Source organism: Podarcis bocagei (genome assembly GCF_964188305.1).
Source record: "Podarcis bocagei genome assembly, chromosome: W".
Taxonomy (NCBI): domain Eukaryota; kingdom Metazoa; phylum Chordata; class Lepidosauria; order Squamata; family Lacertidae; genus Podarcis; species Podarcis bocagei.
In genome coordinates this window covers 39,531,510-39,552,584 of record NC_138131.1, presented here as the reverse complement: position 1 = coordinate 39,552,584, position 21,075 = coordinate 39,531,510, and the positions used below count along the sequence as shown (strand labels likewise).

General features: G+C 42.1%; 1 pseudogene across 1 annotated transcript in view; it reads left to right on the top strand.

The window, feature by feature from the left end:
• The window catches only part of LOC308578081, a 28,758-nt pseudogene extending 8,204 nt beyond the window's left edge, over window positions 1-20,554 (top strand). The window contains exons 2-9 of the transcript in view: window positions 4,634-4,713; window positions 6,399-6,594; window positions 9,672-9,812; window positions 10,579-10,656; window positions 14,555-14,677; window positions 17,139-17,240; window positions 18,086-18,265; window positions 20,363-20,554. The product of the transcript in view is annotated as an uncharacterized misc_RNA (transcript). The remainder of the gene's footprint in view (window positions 1-4,633; window positions 4,714-6,398; window positions 6,595-9,671; window positions 9,813-10,578; window positions 10,657-14,554; window positions 14,678-17,138; window positions 17,241-18,085; window positions 18,266-20,362) is intronic.
• The last annotated feature ends 521 nt before the right edge of the window (window positions 20,555-21,075 follow it).

Genomic DNA, 21,075 nt, shown 5'->3' with positions numbered 1-21,075 from the left:
GGTGATAAAGAGCCCATAGCGTAATGAACCTTGCACCATGCATTTAAAATCCGAGTACTGATGCTGGGGAGCTCATGAAAATGTTCACCAATCTTGTCCCAAAGTTTCAGTTCCCAAGTCCCATTTGCAATTACACCCAAGTCCCAGGGAGAATGTTCATCAATGGCCAGAATGAGCTGTATCAAATCACCCTCGGGAACTTCCAGTTTGTTGGAGGAGAGGAGAAATTTTAAGTCTTTTAAAAATTTCTGTTGGGGAGTAGTCAAAGAGCTGCCCATTTTTCAAAAATCAATATAATAGAAGGGATCGAACTCACCGGGATCTTTTTTAAAGATGTAGAGCGCTTTGCAATCCTTGCCGGACGTAGTGAGTCGATGATAACCACTGCTTGGATCAAAAATCCTCTCACAGTTTCTTTTAAAATCCTCTTAGTCTGCCTCAGACTGTTTGCTTCCAGTTGCTTCTTTTTTCCCTTTTTAAAACCTCAGCCGTATCCTTTCATTCTGCCTCAGAGAGGGCACCACTTGTGGGAACCAGTTGACGGACTATTGTATTTGGGGTGCAAGGCAAAGAAAAAACACACACAAAGGCAAATGTCTCCATGGACGGAGGGCAAAAAAGCTCCTTCCTCTCTCTCCTCCGATTTTATTATCCTTTGTTCTCTCCAGCCGCATGGCTGCATTCCAATGTCTCACGTTACCTCATCCGGTCAAGCTTTAACCCACCCACAAACCATATAGGGTTACAGTGCCCAGAGGGGGGAACCTAACTCCTTATAGGGTCAATACATTCTAATACATTGTAAGCTCAGAGTGCTGGTCACCGAGGTCAGCAAGGCACCAGGTGGCACTACAAGCCTTTTCCATGACTTCCTGGCTCCCACAATTAAATAAGAAAAAAACCAAAGTAATGATTAAGAATATGGACCAAAGTGCAATAGAAGTAATGCAACGAGAATCAGGGATTGAAGTGGCGAAGAAGGTAAAATATCTGGGAATATGGTTAACTCCAAGAAATATTGATTTATTTCAAAACAACTATATACCGGTGTGGAACAGAATCAAAAAAGTTTTGTAAGTTTGGGGAAGGATGAAACTTTCTTTTTGGGGTAGAATCTCAACGATCAAAATGAGTGTGCTTCCAAAGATGTTATTTTTGTTCCAAATGATTCCTATAATTAGGGGGACAACGACTTTCAAAGAGTGGCAAATTCAAGATATATCTGGCAGGGCAAAAAGCCAAGAATACAATGTAAGTTATTGACAGATGCAAAGGAAAGAGGAGGCTTTGCGCTGCCAGATTTGAAATTATATTATGAAGCGTCTTGTCTCTGCTGGTTAAGGGAATGGATAAAATTAAAAAACAATAAACTGTTAGAGTTAGAAGGATTTGATAATAGATTTGGGTGGCACGTGTATTTGTGGTTGGAGAAGAAGAAAAGTCACAAGGGTTTTGAGAATCACATTTTCAGGAGCTCCATAATAGAAATATGGGATAGGTATAAAAATATATTAGAACCCAAAGTTCCACACTGGTTGTCTCCATTAGAGGTTATGAGTGTAAAGAAAATCAATATGAGAGGGAATTGGATCACTTACGGAGAGCTAATAATTAAAGAAGGGGGGAAATGGAAAATGAAGCCATATGAACAAGTAAAAGAACATGTGTTTGATTGGTTGCATTATTTTCAGGTAAATGAAATGTTTAAAAAGGATTTAAAAGAGTGGATATACGGAAAAAGAATCGAAATTTCAAATAGAGATGATAAACAATGATTATAAGATATTGTCAAAAATGTATAAAATGTTGTTGGATTGGCAAACGATGGACGAGGAGGTAAAGTCGGTTATGATACATTGGGCCAGAGACTTTGGTTATAATATACAATTGGCTGACTGGGAAAAATATTATGAAAATGGAAAAAGGAAAATATTATGAAAATGGTATATAGATGGTACATAACACCGGTAAAGTTAGCAAAAATGTTCAAAACATGTAATAAGTGTTGGAAATGTAAAGAAAAAGAAGGATCTTTTTTCCATATGTGGTGGGAATGTAAGAAGGTAAAGGGTTTCTGGGAAATGATATATAATGAGTTGAAGAAGATGCTTAAATACACATTTGTAAGGAAACCAGAAGCCTTTTTGTTAGGAATAACTGGAAGAGAGATAAATAGAAAGGATTACAAACTTTTCCAATACGCAGTAACAGCGGCAAGAATATTAATGGCCCAAAAATGGAAACAAGAGGAGCTACCGACCCTTGAAGAGTGGAGAATGAAACTTATGGACTATGCAGAACTGGATAAACTGACTGGGAAGATTAGATATCAATGGGATCACAAGTTCATCGAGGACTCGGGAAAGTTTACAGATTATCGGAAAAGCATATGTGACGAACAGACAACGCTAGTGGGATTTAAAGAGGCTTTGTGAAAGTTAAAGATGTATTGTAAAAAAGAAATAGAACTGAAAGGATAATATTAAATGGCAATATAAATTTAGAGAATGCATAAAAATAGAAAATATGGATTGGTGGAAAAGCTTGTGGAAGTCCAAAAAGTTGAAATTTGTGAATACTGTTTGGGATGGCGAATTTGTAAATAGGAAAATTTAATAAAAATTATTATTATTATTTAAAAAAAGAACAATTTCAGGTTAAGAACAGACCTCCGGAACGAATTAAGTACTTAACCCAAGCTACCACTGTATAATATTTTTTTAGTTTTCACAAAAAACCAAATCATTAAATTAAATAATATTTTTTTAAAAAACAACTGTATACACAATCAATGTTAATCCCACATTATGGGATTATTTGACTTGCCTCCCCTGGTTCCTTTGTATTATCATCATTCATTATCATCACTGGAGAGCCAGTGTGGTGTAGTGGTTAAGAGCGGTAGACTCATAATCTGGGGAACCGGGTTCGCGTCTCCACTCCTCCACATGCAGCTGCTGGGTGACCTTGGGCCAGTCACACTTCTCTGACGTCTCTCAGCCCCACTCACCTCACAGAGTGTTTGTTGTGGGGAAGGAAGGGAAAGGAGAATGTTAGCCGCTTTGAGATTCCTTAAAGGGAGTGAAAGGCGGGATATCAAATCCAAACTCTTCTTCTTCTTCAATAAAATCATCATCACTAATTTAAGGTTATCAGATTTTTTTTCAATGAGTCCGGGGATACTTTTCAACTTAAATGGATTTTGTATGGGGACTGATTTGTAAATCCGGGGACTGTCCTTACTCCAGAGGAGGGCAACCAAAATGGTCAAAGGCCTGGAAACGATGCCTTATGAGGAACGGCTAAGGGAGCTGGGCATGTTTAGCCTGGAGAAGAGGAGGTTAAGGGGTGATATGATAGCCATGTTCAAATATAGAAAAGTATGTCACATAGAGGAGGGAAAAAGGTTGTTTTCTGCTGCTCCAGAGAAGCGGACACGGAGCAATGGATCCAAACTACAAGAAAGAAGATTCCACCTAAACATTAGGAAGAACTTCCTGACAGTAAGAGCTGTTTGACAGTGGAATTTGCTGCCAAGGAGTGTGGTGGAGTCTCCTACTTTGGAGGTCTTTAAGCAGAGGCTTGACAACCATATGTCAGGAGTGCTCTGATGGTGTTTCCTGCTTGGCAGGGGGTTGGACTCGATGGCCCTTGTGGTCTATTCCAGCTGTATGATTCTATGATTCTACTTTAAATTTAACCATGACAGGTGGGTTTTTTTAAAAAAATTAATCCTGCTAATGTATTAACCTGTGTGCACTGCTTTTGTCAATATGCAATAAACGTTTCCCATTCTTTTTTATATTAAAACTGGAGGCATTTTTTCAGCTGCAATGGGCCTCCGGTGTCCTGTTAGTACCATTAGTTGGTACCATTTCTCGTACAGTTGATATTCCTTGCATAGATAGATTAGATAGATGATAGATAGTTAGATTAGATTAGATTAGATTAGATAGATAGATTAGGTAGGTAGATTAGATAGATACATATATAAGAAAGGTTGGTAGATGGATAGATAGATTAGTTAGATTGATTGATTGAGTAGGTAGATAGATTCAGGCATGGCCAAACCTGGCCCTCCAGCTGTTTTGGGACTACAACTCACATTGTCCCTGACCACTGGTCCTGTTAGGTAGGGATGATGGGGGTTGGAGGGCCAAGTTGGGCCACACCTGGATTAGATGGTAGGTAGGTAGATAGATTTGATAGATAGGGTAGGTAGATAGATAGATAGATAAGATAGGTAGGCAAGTAGATAGATAATAAGATAAAGTCGGTAGATCGATAAGGTAGGAAGGTAGGTAGGAGGCAGCCTAGGTCAAAGTTGACCCACTTATTTAAAAGTAACCATGCTGTTATACAGTGGTACCTCTGGATGCGAACGGGATCCGTTCCGGGGCCCCGTTCGCATCCTGAAGCAAACATGCTCGGGTCACAATTTGCTGCTTCCGTAGATGCGTGTGGCATCATTTTGAGTGTCTGCACGTGCGCAAGCTGCAGAACCCGGAAGTAACGTGCTCTGTTACTTCTAGGTCGCCACGGAGCACAACCCGAAAATGCTTAACCCGCAGCTACTTCAACCTGAGGTATGACTGTATTAGTAACAAAAATCTATTATCTTAAATATTTTCAGGCGGTGACCCTGGACCCCAACTTCCTGGATGCTTACATTAATCTGGGGAACGTCTTGAAGGAGGCGCGTATATTTGACAGGTAAGCAAATAGGCATAGAGCTTATATTCTCTTTTTTATATAAATGTTTTTTATTGGTTTTGCGTATAATCACATTACGTCTTATATTCTCAGTTTAGTGGTTGCACCCATACCCAAACTAACTCCTATTGTTGCCTAGAGGGTTGATTTTATTTAAAGCAAATTGATTTAAATCCCAAATCCATAAGACTTGATTTAAATCCCCCTTTTACCGGAAGGTTCAGCCTTGCTGGCATCCTCTTAATATTGACAATCGGAGGCAGGTTTCCTTTTTGGAATCCTAACTTCAGAGTCTTTTCTACAGTTATATCAAAATGATTTGGTTCTGCGATATACAGCCCGATTGTGACGAAATGATGGTGAGTTTTAATAAGTGAACACTTTTTATTTGAACAACTTTTCTGCTGCACTTGATTGGAAGGAGAAAAGAAACATTTCCTTCATAACAATTTAAGCAATTTATTTCACTAAAACAGTAACATGGTAGCATATGTATCCATGTTGCTTAACTGATGTGCTGAAACATTTTTTCCCCAAGAAAAACTTGGACTGAGTTTTCGCACACATGAAAAACTTAAAACAAATAATTCTTCCCCGAATTATTTATTTATTTATTTATTTATTTATTTATTTCTGCCCCGCTCTCACTGGCCAGGGCCGGGCTCAGGGCGGCTAACACCAAATATAAATTACAATAAAATAGAATAGAAAAAAACCCCAGTTAATTAAAATACAGCTTAAAATGCAGCCTCATCAAGACTACAAAGGGAGGAAACATCAGCTATTCACCCAAGCCAGCTATCCATGCTGGTGCTACATGGGCCAGCAAAAAAAGCCACGGGAAAATTTATATACCAAATCCCATATAGGGTGTCAGAGTGAGTCTAAGCATAGAGCGAGTTAAAATAATCAAGCCTGGAGGTGACTATCGCATGGATCACTGGCCAGATCAGGGCGAGAAAGGCAAGGAACCAATTCCTTAATACGGCGGAGGTGGAAAAATGCCACCTTTGCTGTGGCTGCAACCTGTGCCTCCATGGAAAGAGAGGCATCGAAGGTTACACCCAAGCTCTTGACAGAAGGCTCTGGCACTAATTGCGCCCCCACAAGAGATGGGAGTTGGCCCCCCAACCCCATGTTGTCCTGACCCAGCCAGAGGACCTCTGTCTTCGAAGGATTTAACTTCAACTGGCTCCCACGCAGCCACCCAGCCACGGCTTCCAAGCATCTGGTCAGTGTGTCTGGGGCCGAGTCCATTGACAGATAAAGTTGGGTGTCATCAGCATATTGACGACAACTCAGCCCTAAACTCCGGACAATCTGGGCAAGGGGGCGCATAAAGATATTGAAAAGCATCTGGGAAAGGATTGTGCCCTGCGGCACTCCACACAACAAGGAGTGCCGCAGCGACAACTCCCTCCCTAGCGCCACCCTCTGTCCCCGACCTGAGATAAAGGAGCACAGCCATTGTCTGACTGTGCCCTGAATCCCCACGTTGGCAAGGCGGTGGTCCAAAAGTTTGTGATCGACCATGTCGAAGGCCGCTAACAAATCTAAAAGAATCAGCAGTCCCGGCCCGCCTCGATCCTCTTAATCGTCCTCCCAAAGCATTTTATTTTTTAAAAAACAGATTTTTATCCACCCTGGTGACAATGAAACTGAACCAGTCCTTGATCTCATTTCAGAGCCGTTGCAGCCTACCTACGGGCCCTGAGCCTGAGTCCCAACCACGCTGTTGTCCACGGCAACCTGGCATGTGTGTATTACGAACAGGGGCTGATCGATCTGGCAATCGATACCTACAAGAGGGCCATTGAGCTCCAGCCCCACTTCCCTGACGCCTACTGCAACCTGGCCAACGCGCTGAAAGAGAAAGGCAGCGTAAGAAACTGGTCCCTTTTGCCTTGGGGTGGGGGGAACATCTCTATAAAAGATGTTTTATAGATGGTACTTAACACCTGCCAAAATAGCTAAAATGTATAAAACAAAAAAACTGTGCTGGAGGTGCAGTAAAGAAGAAGGGACACTTATACATTTCTGGTGGGCCTGTGAAAAAAAAATACAGAAACTTTCCTATTAGGCAGTGGTGTCCAAACTTTTTTCAAAGAGGGCCAGATTTGATGAAGTGAAGGGCCATAAGGGCCGACCAAAGTTGTTTACTTTTTTTAAGGACTGAAGTTGTTGAGCTCTTTTCTTAGGGTTTAAATTGTTGAACTTTTTTTAGGATTGAAGTTGTTTAGCTTTTTCTTAGGCTTTTACCCCATGCTGAATTGGCCAGATTAACAGAGACAATTAGGGCACAACCCAGACAAGAATTCCAAAAGGAATGGGGAAAATGCAGAGAATACTTTACCAAACAGTGCCCCAAAATATACACTTGGACTTGTTTCAATTAATTTCTACAGGAGACTTTGTGGTTTAAGTCATAATTAGGAAAAATTGTAATAATCCCATACAAAAGAAATAGTATACAAGAGGTAAATAAGGCGGCCATTTAACAGAATAAAGTCTTTTATTTTTATGTTATGTTTTCTTTGTGTAAGGGGATAGGAGTTTAATTTTGATAATTAGTCAATGGTGGTGGGTCTGTTTGTATGTATGAGTTGTTGTGGACTATGTTATAAATAAAATAAAAATTAAAAAAAGAAAATGAAACCGGTCCCTTTTGCTTTCTGTATGTCAGAGGGTTTGCTGAAAAAAGCCTTCCGGATGATGGTGACCTCGAAATTGGGCTCTTTGGGGGGGGGGGATTTGGGGTACAGAACCTAGAAGAAGTCCTCTTTTATTTTTTCCTTTGTCATATCGTCACATACAACTTTGCTCATACCAAGCGTCGACTCCCCTCCCCCCTCCCCCGCTCCCACTCCCTGGCTTTCTTAAGCAGTCACGATCCTCTTAGCATTTCTATATCACCCTTTAAAAATTGTCCAGTAGCACCTGATGATGATGATGATAATAATAATAATAATAATAATAATAATAATAATAATAATAATAATAATAATAATAAAATTTATACCCCGCCTATCTGGCTGGGTTTCCCCAGCCACTCTTGGCGACAAAATATTAAAATACAATAGTCCGTCAAACATTAAAAGCTTCCCTAAACAGGGCTTGCTAAACTTGGCTTCTTCTTGGTATAATTTTTTGTATGCAGGTCCACTTCTTCAGATACAAAAGCTTCTACCAAGACCAAACTGAGTTGGTCTGCAATGTGCTACTGGACAATTTATATATTTTTTATATATTTCAACTGCGTTAGACCACCACAGCTGCCTACCTGAACATATATCGCCCTATTTACCTTCTTACTCTACTTAAAACAATTTACTTTAGCATTTGTAAATCACTTTCAAAAATTATCATGACAAAATATTTTAAATCAAACCAGCAAACATTCTCAGATGTTCTTTCACATCTTTTATAAATTTACTCCAGTCCTTTTCAAACAGTTTGTCGCGCCGATTTCGGATTTTCACTGCCAGCTTTGCTAGTTCTGCATATTCAATTGTTTTTGTCTGCCATTCTTCCAAAATTGGAAGTTCCTGCCGCTTGCATTTCTGGGCTAAAAATGTCCTTACAGCTATGGTAGCATACATAAGTCTACTTTTGGAATTTCTTCTCCCACAATACCCAATAGAATAGCCTCTGGTTTTTTTAATAACAGTATATTTAAAGATCTTTTTCAATTCTTTGTAAATCATATCCCAGTAGACTTTGACTTTAGTGCACATCCACCACCTATGGACGAAATTCCCTTCCTTCTCCTTGCATTTCTAGCGTGCCTTATCTTGAGTTATATATATTTTAGCAAGTTTAGTCGGCGTCAAATACCACCTATACGTCACCTTCATTAAATTTTTAATTAGTGCTGTACATTCAATAAATTGTTTTTGCCCATAATCTTTCCCACTTATCTAATTCAATGTTATGACCAAAATCTTGAGCCCATTTAATCATAACCGACTTAACTTCTTCATCCTTTGTATGCCATTCTTATACGTTTTTGGCAATGATTTTCTTTTACTATCTAGCAACTCTGTCTCTTAATTTTGATTTAGTATGACCAAAACCATTTCCCTTACTGTCTTCCTTAAATACATCTTGCATAAGACGGTAAGTGTGCGGGAAAGAGAGTTTGAATCGGATTAGTCTGCTCTTGTATTTATGTTCCCCTAAACCAAGCATGTCCAAAGTCCACTTTGGGGGCCTTCCACCCATCTCTCCTAGATCTCAAAATGCATTGGTTTTGTCATATTTCCTGCTATCCTGCCAAAGAATTTAAATTTTCCCAATGTTCTTTTAGACCAGGCATGTCCAAAGTCCAGTTCAGGGGCCTAATCTGGCCCTCTGGTCGATTTAATCCGGCCCTCGTGGCGGTTTATTTACTAGGGCAAAACTTCCCCCCAAAAAGCTCAAGAACTTTAATCCTAAAAAAAGGTCAGCACCTCTGGGGTCAAATCCTTAAAAAAGGCTCAACAATTGTGGGGTTTTACTGTTAATATGCTTCTTCTTAATTGCATTTCACTATTAATATACTTCTTAATTGTATTTCAGTTCAACAATGACTTTGATAAAATACATCTTTTGTGACGTGCAGAAGGCTTGAGTTACCTATGAGGTGCAACAGTTACCATATAGCATATATTCAATATAAAAAACAGCAACAATTGGTTGTTGACAAAGGACAGCTGGCATATATATATAAAAGATATTAACTGATATGCATGCCATTCCAGATATAGCTATATAATCTCTACTGTTGGTAAGAGAAGAACTTTGGAGCAGGCATTTTCAAAAAAAGAGTTTTTTATGAACCGCTCTAATACCAAGTTACCGTCAGGAGCTGAGGGGCCGTATCAAACCTCAATCCAGCCATCACATCACAGAGCAGCCTTTTGGGCTCCTGTGAAAGACATACTAATATTCGTGTAAAAACTCTGTTTTGTGTTTCGAAGGTTGCCGAAGCCGAGGAATGCTACAATACAGCTCTCCGTTTATGTCCGACTCACGCGGATTCTCTTAATAACCTGGCGAACATCAAGCGAGAACAAGGGAATATCGAGGAGGCTGTCCGCCTCTACCGGAAAGCTCTTGAGGTACGTGCGTGGAGAATTACAACAATTAAATTGACATATAAGGGTTAGGCATGCGTACCCTGGACTCCTAGTCTGGGTCTTTTTAAAAATCGCCGATCAAATTTTTCTTGATCAATAACGGAAATAATGGTGAAGAAGTGAAAGTGAAGTAGCATTTTGAGGCTCGACAAAGCATGGTCCGATAAGTCCCTTTTGGAAGGAAGAGGGTCTGTCCCCCTTTTTATATTCCTAGGCCTCCTGGAATGACCAAAAATCTGCTTTTTCATCAGAAGAACAATGCAAGGTGTTAAGGAACGGTACAGAAATTGAAATAAAAGCTGGGCACATGCTGTTCTCTGTCGGCTGAGCTTGATCCCCTGACAGTCTTATTTTCTAACAGTATTTCCTATGCGTACGAAAAAGGCAGTTCATAGGCCCATTATTATTATTATTATTATTATTATTATTATTATTATTATTATTATTATTATCATTACCACAAATCATTCCAAACGGTGATTTATTTTGCAGCCAGCCCCTGCCACATTTGAGCATCAAAGAGGGGCTCTTTAAAATATGGCATTGGTCATTTGACAGTCTGATCTCCCAACAGTATTTCCTATGCATGCTAAAAAGGCAGTCCATAGGTTCCTCCTCCTCCTTAATTTTTGCAAGTCAATCCAAATGAGGATTTATTTCACGCCCACAACCTTTGAGCCTCAAAGAGCAGCCTCCGTCTCTTTAGAATGCTTCTCAGGGAAACTAAGAGTGAGCTTCTTCCCCGCAGGTCTTCCCGGAGTTTGCAGCTGCGCATTCAAATTTAGCCAGTGTTTTGCAACAGCAGGGGAAGCTCCAGGAGGCCCTCATGCACTACAAGGAGGCCATCAGGTGAGCTTCCAAAGCCATGGGGAAAATAGATTGAAAGAGCTCCTCCTTACTGTATTTTAATCTTTTGCTGGAAGCCGCCCAGAGTGGCTGGGTATAAATAATAAATTATTGTTGCTGTTGTTAATAATTATTATTACTCCTCATGCGCTGGTCTGGTGCCTGTGGGAAAGCTCTCCTCTTGTGGATAAAGCACTTTCTCTTTTTCTTTTAGGTTTTTTTATTTTTTATTTTTATTTTTATTTTATTTTTTGTCCCTTGAAGGACAGCCAAATTTAAATAACAATTCGACACACAGCTGCGAGGCATTTGCGAGCTTTTTTGCGGAGAAGGTCCTGTTGCTCCGCCATGACCTCCCTGCCAATTTGGATACAATAAAGGAACTGGAGGCCCCTCGACTGTCCTCGGGTCCAGTATTGGACCACTTTGACCAGATATCCCCAGCCGATGTGGACAGACTCCTCCGAGCTGGAAAGCCCACCACTTGTCCTCTTGACCCGTGCCCGTCCTGGCTGATTAGAGCGTGCCCAGACGAGGTGCGGGCCCCCCTGGGGGATATCATCAATTTGTCCCTTGGCACTGGGATATTCCCAGGGGAACTGAAGGAGGCAGTGGTGTGTCTGCTCTTAAAGAAAACATCATTAGATCCTTTAGATCTATCCAATTACCGCCCGGTTTCGAATCTTCCATTCCTGGGTAAGGTGATTGAGAGAGCGGTTGCTGAACAGCTTGGTAGGTTTCTGGATGAAACATCTGCTCTCGATCCATTCCAGTCCGGCTTCCGCGCTGGTCATGGGACCGAGACGGCTCTGGTCGCCCTAACAGATGATCTCCGCAGGCAGCTGGATCGAGGCGGGTCGGGGCTGCTGATTCTTCTTGACCTGTCAGCAGCCTTCGACATGGTCGATCACGAACTTCTGGACCACCGCCTTGCCGACGTGGGGATCCAGGGCACAGTCCTTCAATGGCTGCGCTCGTTTCTCTCCGGTCGGGGACAGAGGGTGGCGCTTGGGGGGGGAATTGTCATCGCGCCACTCCTTGGTGTGTGGAGTGCCTCAGAGTGCGATACTCTCCCCCGATGCTTTTTAACATCTTTATGCGCCCCCTCGCCCAGCTTGTCCGGAGTTTTTGGCTGGGTTGCCATCAGTATGCCGATGACACCCAACTCTATCTGTTGATGGATGGCCATCCTTACTCGGCCCCAGATACACTGACCAGATGTCTGGAAGCTGTGGCTGGATGGTTACGTGGGAGCCGGTTGAAGTTAAATCCTTCGAAGACAGAGGTCCTCTGGCTGGGACGGAGCGATATGGGATTGAGGGGGCAACTCCCATCTCTTGCATGGGTGCAATTAGTGCCAGCTTGATGGTTGCCATTAATTTGATTTTAATTTGATTTAATTTAATTAATTTTATAATGAATGTTTTAAAATGTTGGACTATTTTGATTGTTGTTAGCCGCCCTGAGCCCGGCTTCGGCTGGGGAGGGCAGGATATAAATAATTTTTTATTATTATTATTATTATTATTATTATTATTATTATTATTATTATTATTATTATCATCATTATTATTATTATTATTATTATTATTCAGTTTTTTTATTTTATCATTTTATTTCCATACACTCCAAACATTTTCAATATATACAATACTGGGATTATACAAACCCCTTGGACTCTCCCCCACCCCCCACCCCCCGTTTCCATATTTTGCCATATTTTCTTGCATGTAATTACAATGATTCGTTCTATTCCATTTCCTTATTTGCTACTTTGGCTTCATCAATGTTATATCAATCCTGCCTGTGGAAAACCATCTAATTCGATTTTAATTTGATCCCGATTTGTTTTTAGGAGGTAATTTAATTATTGTTTGATTTTATACTAATGTTATATATTTGATGTTAGCTGCCCTAAGACCGGTTTCGGCCAGGGAGGGCGGGATACTATTATTATTATTATTATTATTATTATTATTATTATTATTATTATTATTATTATTATTATTATTTCTAAATATGTATCTTTAAGGTATTCAATAAATTTTTCCCAATCTTGTTTAATTTTTTTTATATATAAATAGTTTTTATTAAGTTTTAGCATTTTATATTCAACACAAACATCATTCTTGCAGACAGCATAGATGAATCCCAATCTCCCCCAGCTTCCCTCTTCTGGTTTTTTAAATATTTACTTCTCCTGCCTATCTCATTCTCCCTTAATTTTGCCATCTTTGAACTAACGATGGTTATATCCTTAAGGTTTTTGCACCATGCTTTTTCACATTTCATCTTCATTATTTTCCCCATTTTGTCCTTTTAACTTTTTTCTTTGCTTAAATTTCCTATCATCTTGATGTCTGATCTTCACAGTCATTTTGATAATCCACTCTTCTTTTGTTGGGACCTTCTCTTCCTTCCACATCCGGGCTAAGAACATTCTGGCATAAATAGAATACACTGTCTTTTTAGGTCTCTTGGTATTTCTTCACCCGTTAAACCTATTAGAAAGGCTTCTGGTTTTTACACAAATGTTCTCTCCCCCCCCCCCCAGTTAATTATACAGTGGTACCTTGGTTCTCAAACTGAATGTGTTCCAAAACCAAGGTGCACTTTCCCATAGAAAGTCATGCAAAACGGATTAATCCGTACCAGACTTTGAAAAACAATCCCTAAAACAGCCATTTAACATGAATTTTACTATCTAACGAGACCACTGATCCCTAAAATGAAAGCAGTCATCCATGTACTGTACTCTAAAATAAATACAACAGTCTTGTAAATGATAAAAATGAAAATTATTTTTTTCCCTCACCTGCACTGATGATAGTCATTGTTCGGATGGGGACCGGGGCTTCTATCCGTTTCTGCAATCACACAATCAATCAATCAATCAATCAATCAGTAACTAAACTGGGATCCGCACAGTCGCAAAAACAAATGAACCAAAAAAGCCTCCAAAACAAAAACACCACATAAATTGCAAAAACCAAAGCACCAAACTTAATCTGTTCCCGAAGTCTGTTTGATTGGTGCAGGCGCCCCAGAAAGAATAGCTGACAGCCAAATTTGATGTTTGGCTTCCGAAAAACGCCTGGAAACTGGAACACTTTTTCTGGGTTTTCGGCATTTGGGAACCAAAGCGTTTGAGTAGTAGTAATAATAATAATAATAATAATTTGTTTTTGTTTGTATCCCACCCTCGCCGGCCAAGGCTGGGCTCAGAGCAGCTAACATCATAAAAACAACACAACGAGCCTAAAAGCAGACATCAAGTAATTCAAATAAAAATTAATTCAGACAAGTTAAAATCCGGGCAGGTGGCAATTATTAGGGTGGAATTGAGAGTGATTAATAATTGCCAGAATTGAGGAGCATGGAATTTCCCAAAAGGAAAGTGCTGCTTGTCCGTATGAAGAGGATGCCACAATGCTGAACCTTTCTGTATAAAAAACCTTCTGTATAAAGAAACCTGTATAAAAAACATTTGAGAACCAAGGTCTCACTGTCTCACATGACCACTAGGGTGGTTCATAAAAAAACACTTTTTTGAAGATGCCTGCTCCCAAGGTCTTATCTTACTACACTAGGGATTATATAGCTATATCTGAAATTTTGTGCATATCAGTTAATATCTCAACCCTCCATGAAAATAGCTGTTTTCTTGGACGTTTTCCTATTTTGTGAAGGCTTTGGAGAAGGCATTTTTAAAAAAAGTTTTTTTAATGAACTGCCCTAAAGACCACCGTATAGGATAGAAAGAGCCTTCTTGACCCTTACATTTCCAGCGTAACTTCAGAGTATTTTTGTACCAAAATGGCACTTTTTCTCTCCCCCTCCATGTCAGAATCAGTCCCACTTTTGCAGACGCCTATTCCAACATGGGGAACACCTTGAAGGAAATGCAAGACGTCCAGGGAGCTCTGCAATGCTACACAAGAGCAATCCAGATAAATCCTGCGTTTGCCGATGCCCACAGCAACCTCGCTTCCATCCATAAGGTAAGCTTTGTGTCTCTGCTAAATCTATTTAAAAAAAAAAAAAACTGGGGGGGGGGGGGGCAGCAGGGGAATCTTAGTTTTTACAAAAGGAAAACAACTGGCAAAAGCCGTCCCAAACCGAGATGGGGCACAAAAAGAAAAAGGGGAGAATTGGAATTTATGCTGGAAGTCTGAGGAGGCAGAGGGCACGCCGATACGTTTATGGTGGGGCTACAGAAACGTTAAAAAATTCATGAGGAAATAAAAAAGATGATCAGAATTAATTTAGAGGGGAAAACCAGAGGCATATTTACTGAGTATAAGAGGTAAAGAAATACCACAAGATGGGAAGATATTATTCTTATACGCGACAGCTGCAGCAAGGCTACTCCTTGCACAAAACTGGAACAGGAAATATATACCCACAAAGGATGACTGGATAAAGAAACTAATTGAATTTATAGAACTGGCAAGGTCAAGTGCAGTAATAAGGTACCAATCAAACTGGAAAATAAAAATATAATGGAAATGGTTTGAAGATTATGTGTTCAAGTACTGCTCAAAAACTAACATGTTGATATGTTTGGTTTAATGTTTGTAAATCTGGTTTATAATAAAAATAAATAGTAAGTTAAAAGAGTTAAGAAATATAAATTTAGATAAAAATTGCAATGTGAATGTGAGTGAAGGAAGTCACGTGGGTATTTGGGTAAATGCTGAGTTGTGTATAGGGTTAGATGTGGGGAATCCATATATGTAATGTATAGTGTTGAAAATGTACGGCAACTAGCATGTAAAATGAAATCAAAAATAAATAAATAAATAAATAGGGGGAAAATAAAAATGGCAATGTGAAATATTATATAGGAGGGTGAGGGGCGGTGGAGGGAAGCCACAAGGGTGGTTTTAATGTCTGAAATTTTGGGTGGTAGGGTAATACGAATTTTGTTTTGTGTCTATGTGTTTGTTTGTAAATAATTTTTTTAAAAGGAAAATGAAAAAATTGCTATTTTTACTTTGAAATAAAAATGGGGGGGGGAGGTCTTATACGGGTGATTGGGTGGGTGAATGGCTCATTTTCTTAAATTTGAGCCCCCCCAAATAGAGGGTGGCTTATATAGACGGAAAGTATGGTGGAGTTCCACACCCAAAAATCTCATTGTGACTTCCAATCACCCCTACGTCACATTTCCGATGGCGCCCTTTTGCTCGTCTCTCCTAGATCTCAAAATGCATTGGTTTTGTCATATTTCCTGCTGTCCTTTGTCAATCCACACCTGCCAAAGAATTTAAATTTTCCCAACATTTTTTTTTAGACCACACATGTCCAGCGTGTGGCCGGGGAGCGTAACCTGGTTTACTTACTGGGGCAACCCCCCCCCCCAAATGCTCAACAACTTCAATCCTAAAAAGAGCTCAACAACCTTGGGGTTAAATCCTAAAACAGCTCAACAAATTTGCCCCGCCCTCATGTCAAATCTGGCCCTCTTTGGGAAAATTTGGGCACCCCTGTAAATTTAGACAATACAGTCCTATCTCGGGTTAAATATGCTTCAGGATGAATATTTTTGGGTTGCGCTCCGCAGTGACCCAGAAGTAACGGAGCACGTTACTTGCGGGTTTCGCCGCATGCACAGACCCTCAAAATGATGTCATGCGCAGAAGCGGCGAATTGCGACGTGCAGATGCGGGTTGCATTCACTTCAGGATGCGAACGGGGCTCCGGAACGGATCCCATTCACATCCAGAGGTACCACTGTACTCTGCAAGTGTCCTGTTCTCTATGAAATGTTTCTTCCAAAACCTCTCGTAATTCTGCCTGTATTATAATCTTGCTAATTCTGCGTATTTTAGCCTTTTTGCTAGCTACGCCAACTTAGTAGGGATGGGATTCTCCTTTCCATCCTTTGTCTGTTAAGATTCTCGCTGCGGCTATTGTAGACACTGTGACTTGCCATTGTTTTATAACCATTTATTGTAACATTTATTCTATGATCAATTACAATAATCATTCATTGTAATATTCATTTATTGTACGATTAATTACAATTTATTGTAATTGTTAAGAGTAGGTTTCTATTGAATTTTTACATGCTGATACACAATATTATTCTATAGCATGGGGAGGCAAACTACGGCCCCATGGCCTTCTCAATCTAGCCGGGAGTCGGCATGTTTTGACACGAGTATAATGTGTCCTTTTATTTAAAATGCACCTCTGGGTTATTTGTGGGACATAGGAATGCGTTCCTTTTTCCCCCTCCCCAAAATCTAGTCTGGCCCCCACAAGGTCTAAGGGACAGTGGACGGCCCCCTGCTGAAAAAGTTTGCCGACCCCTGTTCTATTCCAATGATTGTTGAATGTTACTTTATAAGTCTACCAGGTGTGGATCATCGTGCCTTCTGTCTGTTCTTCATCTTTGGTTTTGATGGTTGAGAAAAAAAGCTAGTGGCAATTGCTGAAATATCCCTCCCTTTCTAGGATTCCGGAAACATCCCAGAGGCAATTGCTTCGTATCGCACCGCCTTGAAACTGAAGCCGGATTTTCCTGACGCTTACTGCAACCTGGCGCACTGTTTGCAGGTGAGGCAGAGTTTTAAGGGCCAACACTCCCAGGGTTTCCGGCATTTGGGAACCGAGGCGTTTGAGTCCCAAGGTACCACGGTAATGGTAAAAGCGTCACCTAATTCAGGAATTGTCCAATGTCACTTTAGAGACCAACTCAGTTTGTTCTGTGTCTAAGCTTTCATGTGCAGGCAGACTTATTCAGATACACTGAAGTGGAAGTCCCCACACCCTGATATTTAGAGGGAGGGTGGGGCGGGGTATTTCTCTGAACGGTAGTAGGACTCAATCGGTATGGTCAACCTGTGGACGACTGTGTCTCATTACATATCCTAAAACTATTTCAGGTCATCTGTGTACCATCCCTTGTTTTTTCAGTCATTCACAGTTGCCAGCAGGTGGACCATACCCATTGACTCCTACTACCCTTCGGAGAAAAACCCCAACTCACCCTCCCACTATATATCAGGGTCTGGGGGCTTCTCCTTACTCTTATATAGCAGGGTCTGGGGACTTCTCCCTCTGTATATCAGGGTCTGGGGACTTCCGCTTCAGTGTATCTGAAGAAGTGTGCATGCACACAAAAGCTTATATCAGGCATCCCCAACCTGCGCCCCCCCCCGATGTTTTGGCCTACAACTCCCATGATCCCTAGCTAACAGGACCAGTGGTCGGGGATGATGGGAATTGTAGTCTAAAACATCTGGAGGGCCGAAGGCTTGGGGTGCCTGGCTTATACCAAGAACAAACTTTGTTGGTCTCTAAGGCACTACTGGACAATTTTTATATATATTTTGACTTCATCAGACCAATACGGCTACCTACCTGAATCTAGAACCCTGGTTTTCTTTGCCCCCTTTCAGATCGTCTGTGATTGGACCGATTATGACGAGAGAATGAAGAAGCTTGTCAGTATTGTGGCTGACCAGCTGGAGAAGAACCGGCTCCCTTCGGTGCACCCGCATCACAGCATGCTGTATCCACTGTCTCACGGCTTCCGAAAGGCTATTGCCGAGAGACATGGGAACCTTTGCCTGGACAAGGTGGGTCTATGCTGTGAAGAGGTGTGCGCCGCTCCGTTCCGTCAGAGTTTGAATGCTTTCATGTTGGCTTTGGATATATAATAATATATAATAATTTATTATTTCTACCCTGCCCATCTGTCTGGGTATCCTCAGCCACTCTGGGTGGCTGCCAACCAAATATTAAAAACACAAGACAGCATTAAATATTTAAAAACTTCCCTAAACAGGGCTGCCTTCAGATGTCTTTTAAAAGTGAGATAATTGCTTATTTCTTTGACATCTGATGGAAGGGCGTTCCACAGGGCGGCCGTCACCACGAGAAGGCCCTCTGCCTGCTTCCCTGTAACTTGGCTTCTTGCAGGGAGGGAAGCGCCAGAAGGCCCTCGGGAGAGGGACCCCGGTGTCCGGGGTGAAGATGCTCCTTCAGGTCTACTGGGCCGAGGCCATTGAGGGCTTTCAAGGTCAGCACCGACACTATGAATTGTGCTTGGAAACGTACTGGGAGCCAAAGCAGATCTCTTGGGACCGGTGGTATGTGGTCTCAGTCAGACTGGATTTAAATCCTTTATTTTACAGAAAGGTTTGATCTTGCTGGCATCCTCTTAATATTGACAACCAGAGGAAAGTTTCATCTGCTGGGCTGTTTAGGGCTTTCAAGGTCAGCACCAACACTTTGAATTGTGCCCGGAAACGTACTGGGAGTCAATGCAGGTCTTTCAAGACTGGTGTTATGTGGTCTCTGCGGCTGTTCACGGCCCCCAGTCTGGCTACCACATTCTGGATTAATTGCAGTAAGGTAGCCCCACATAGAGCGCATTGCAGTCGTCCAAGCTGGAGATAACAAGAGCATGCGCCACTCTGGCAAGAGAGTCCGTGGGCAGGGAGGGTCTTATCCTGCATCCCAGATAGAGCTGCCCTGGACACAGAACAGACCTGTGCCTCCATGGGTCCAAAATGACCCCCGGACTGTGCAGCTGGTCCTTCAGGGGCACAGTTGCCCCGTTCAGGACCAGGGAGTCCCCCCCACCCGCCCACACACCACAGAACTTCAGTCTTGTCAGGATTCAACCTCAACCAGTTAGCTGCCATCCATCCTCCAACCGCCTCGAGGCACCCACGCAGGAACTCCACCGCCTTTGCCGGCTCTGATTTGAAAGAGAGGTAGAGCTCTCTATCAGGCTTCCTCAACCTTGGCCCTCCTGATGCTTTTGGCCTACAACTCCATGGTCCCTAGCTAGCAGGTCTAGTGGTCAGGGATGATGGGCACTGTAGTTTGAAAACAGCTGGAGGGCCAAGGTTTAGGAAGCCTGCTCTGTATTGGCGCCAATGGCTGTTAAGCGAAAAAATTCCAGGGTGAGTGACTCCTTGACAGCCTAGCTCACCGGGGCACTTGTCCCCCATGGGTCCATGCTGTCAGTAAAAGGAGGAAGTCCCAGCCCGGTAATTTGGAGCAAAACAGTGGTCAGTAGACCATGATTCTTACTGTTGCACCACAGGTCTGCCCAGGAGTAAGAACCCCGAGCATGGGGCAATGTCAACTTTTAAAACTTCCTTCTTCCCCCCAGAATACACTTCAAGCAGCATCGTTGATACATCATCACTACATCACTAGCACATCACAAATGAGGAGGGGTATACAAGGGTTATGCATTCACTATGAGGTCCCTTTATCAGACCCCTTAAATCTCCATCACTGAAAGAACAATAAAACTCTTGACACGTCCTTTCCCACTGGACTTGTCTGGAGATGGGCATTCAGAACACCTGCCTTGCTAAACTGCCTTGGCAGATGTCTATGGTTGCCCCCTTGGTCCCTCCCTCGGTGGGGTGCCGTGTATGTGCTCTCAGGCTTGGGGAATTCTGGCGGGATGCCCTGTTCCTGCTGCCTACATGACTTCCTGCTTCTTGGCTCATGGAGGGAGGTGGAGCCCAAATTCGTTCAAATGGCGGAATGAGGAGAGTCGGTTAAAGCATAGATTTTCTGCGTGTCTTTCTTGGGCTGTCAAGTCAAAGGTATGTATATTTGTAACATTGGAACAACTTCAAAGATGTGGCCTCATGTCCCCCACCCCCATGTCATTTCCGTAACCCGGCTTTCTTGAATCCCCTTGCTAGATCAACGTGCTCCACAAGCCGCCTTACGAGCACCCCAAGGACCTGAAAGGCAGTGAGGGCCGGCTCCGCGTTGGCTACCTGAGCTCTGACTTTGGGAACCACCCCACCTCCCATCTCATGCAGTGAATCCCAGGCATGCACAATTCGGACAAATTTGAGGTGAGGTGCACAAGAGGGCAGCTGTGTGAGTAGCTCAGGCGGCAGAGCGCTGAGACTCTGAATCTTGGGGTCATGGGTACGAGCCCCACGTTGGGCCAAACGAATGAATACAGCCTAGGACCGCCTCTCCACGGAGGATCTAACAGTCTGCAAATAAAAAAATGTTAGAGGTCCTGGGCTTCAGGGAGATTAGGCTGGCCTCGACCAGGGCCAGGGCCTTTTCAGCCTTGGCCCCGGCCTGGTGGAACTCTCTGCCACAAGAGATCAGGACCCTGTGGGATCTGACATCTTTCTGCAGGGCCTGTAAGATGGAGTTGTTCCGCCGGGCCTTTGGTTCAACCTGACTCCCCTTCTCTTTTTGTGTAAGGACTAGTATGAAAGAGGCCTCCCAGTGTTCTCACAGGCCCATATAAGAGTTGGGCCTGATGAGCGTTTACTGTTCCCAACCCTAATCCTGCGGAAAGCCATCTAATTGGATTTGAATTTGATCCTGGCTTGTTTTCAGGAGGTAATTTCATTATTGCTTGATTTTATACCAGTGTTACATATTTGGT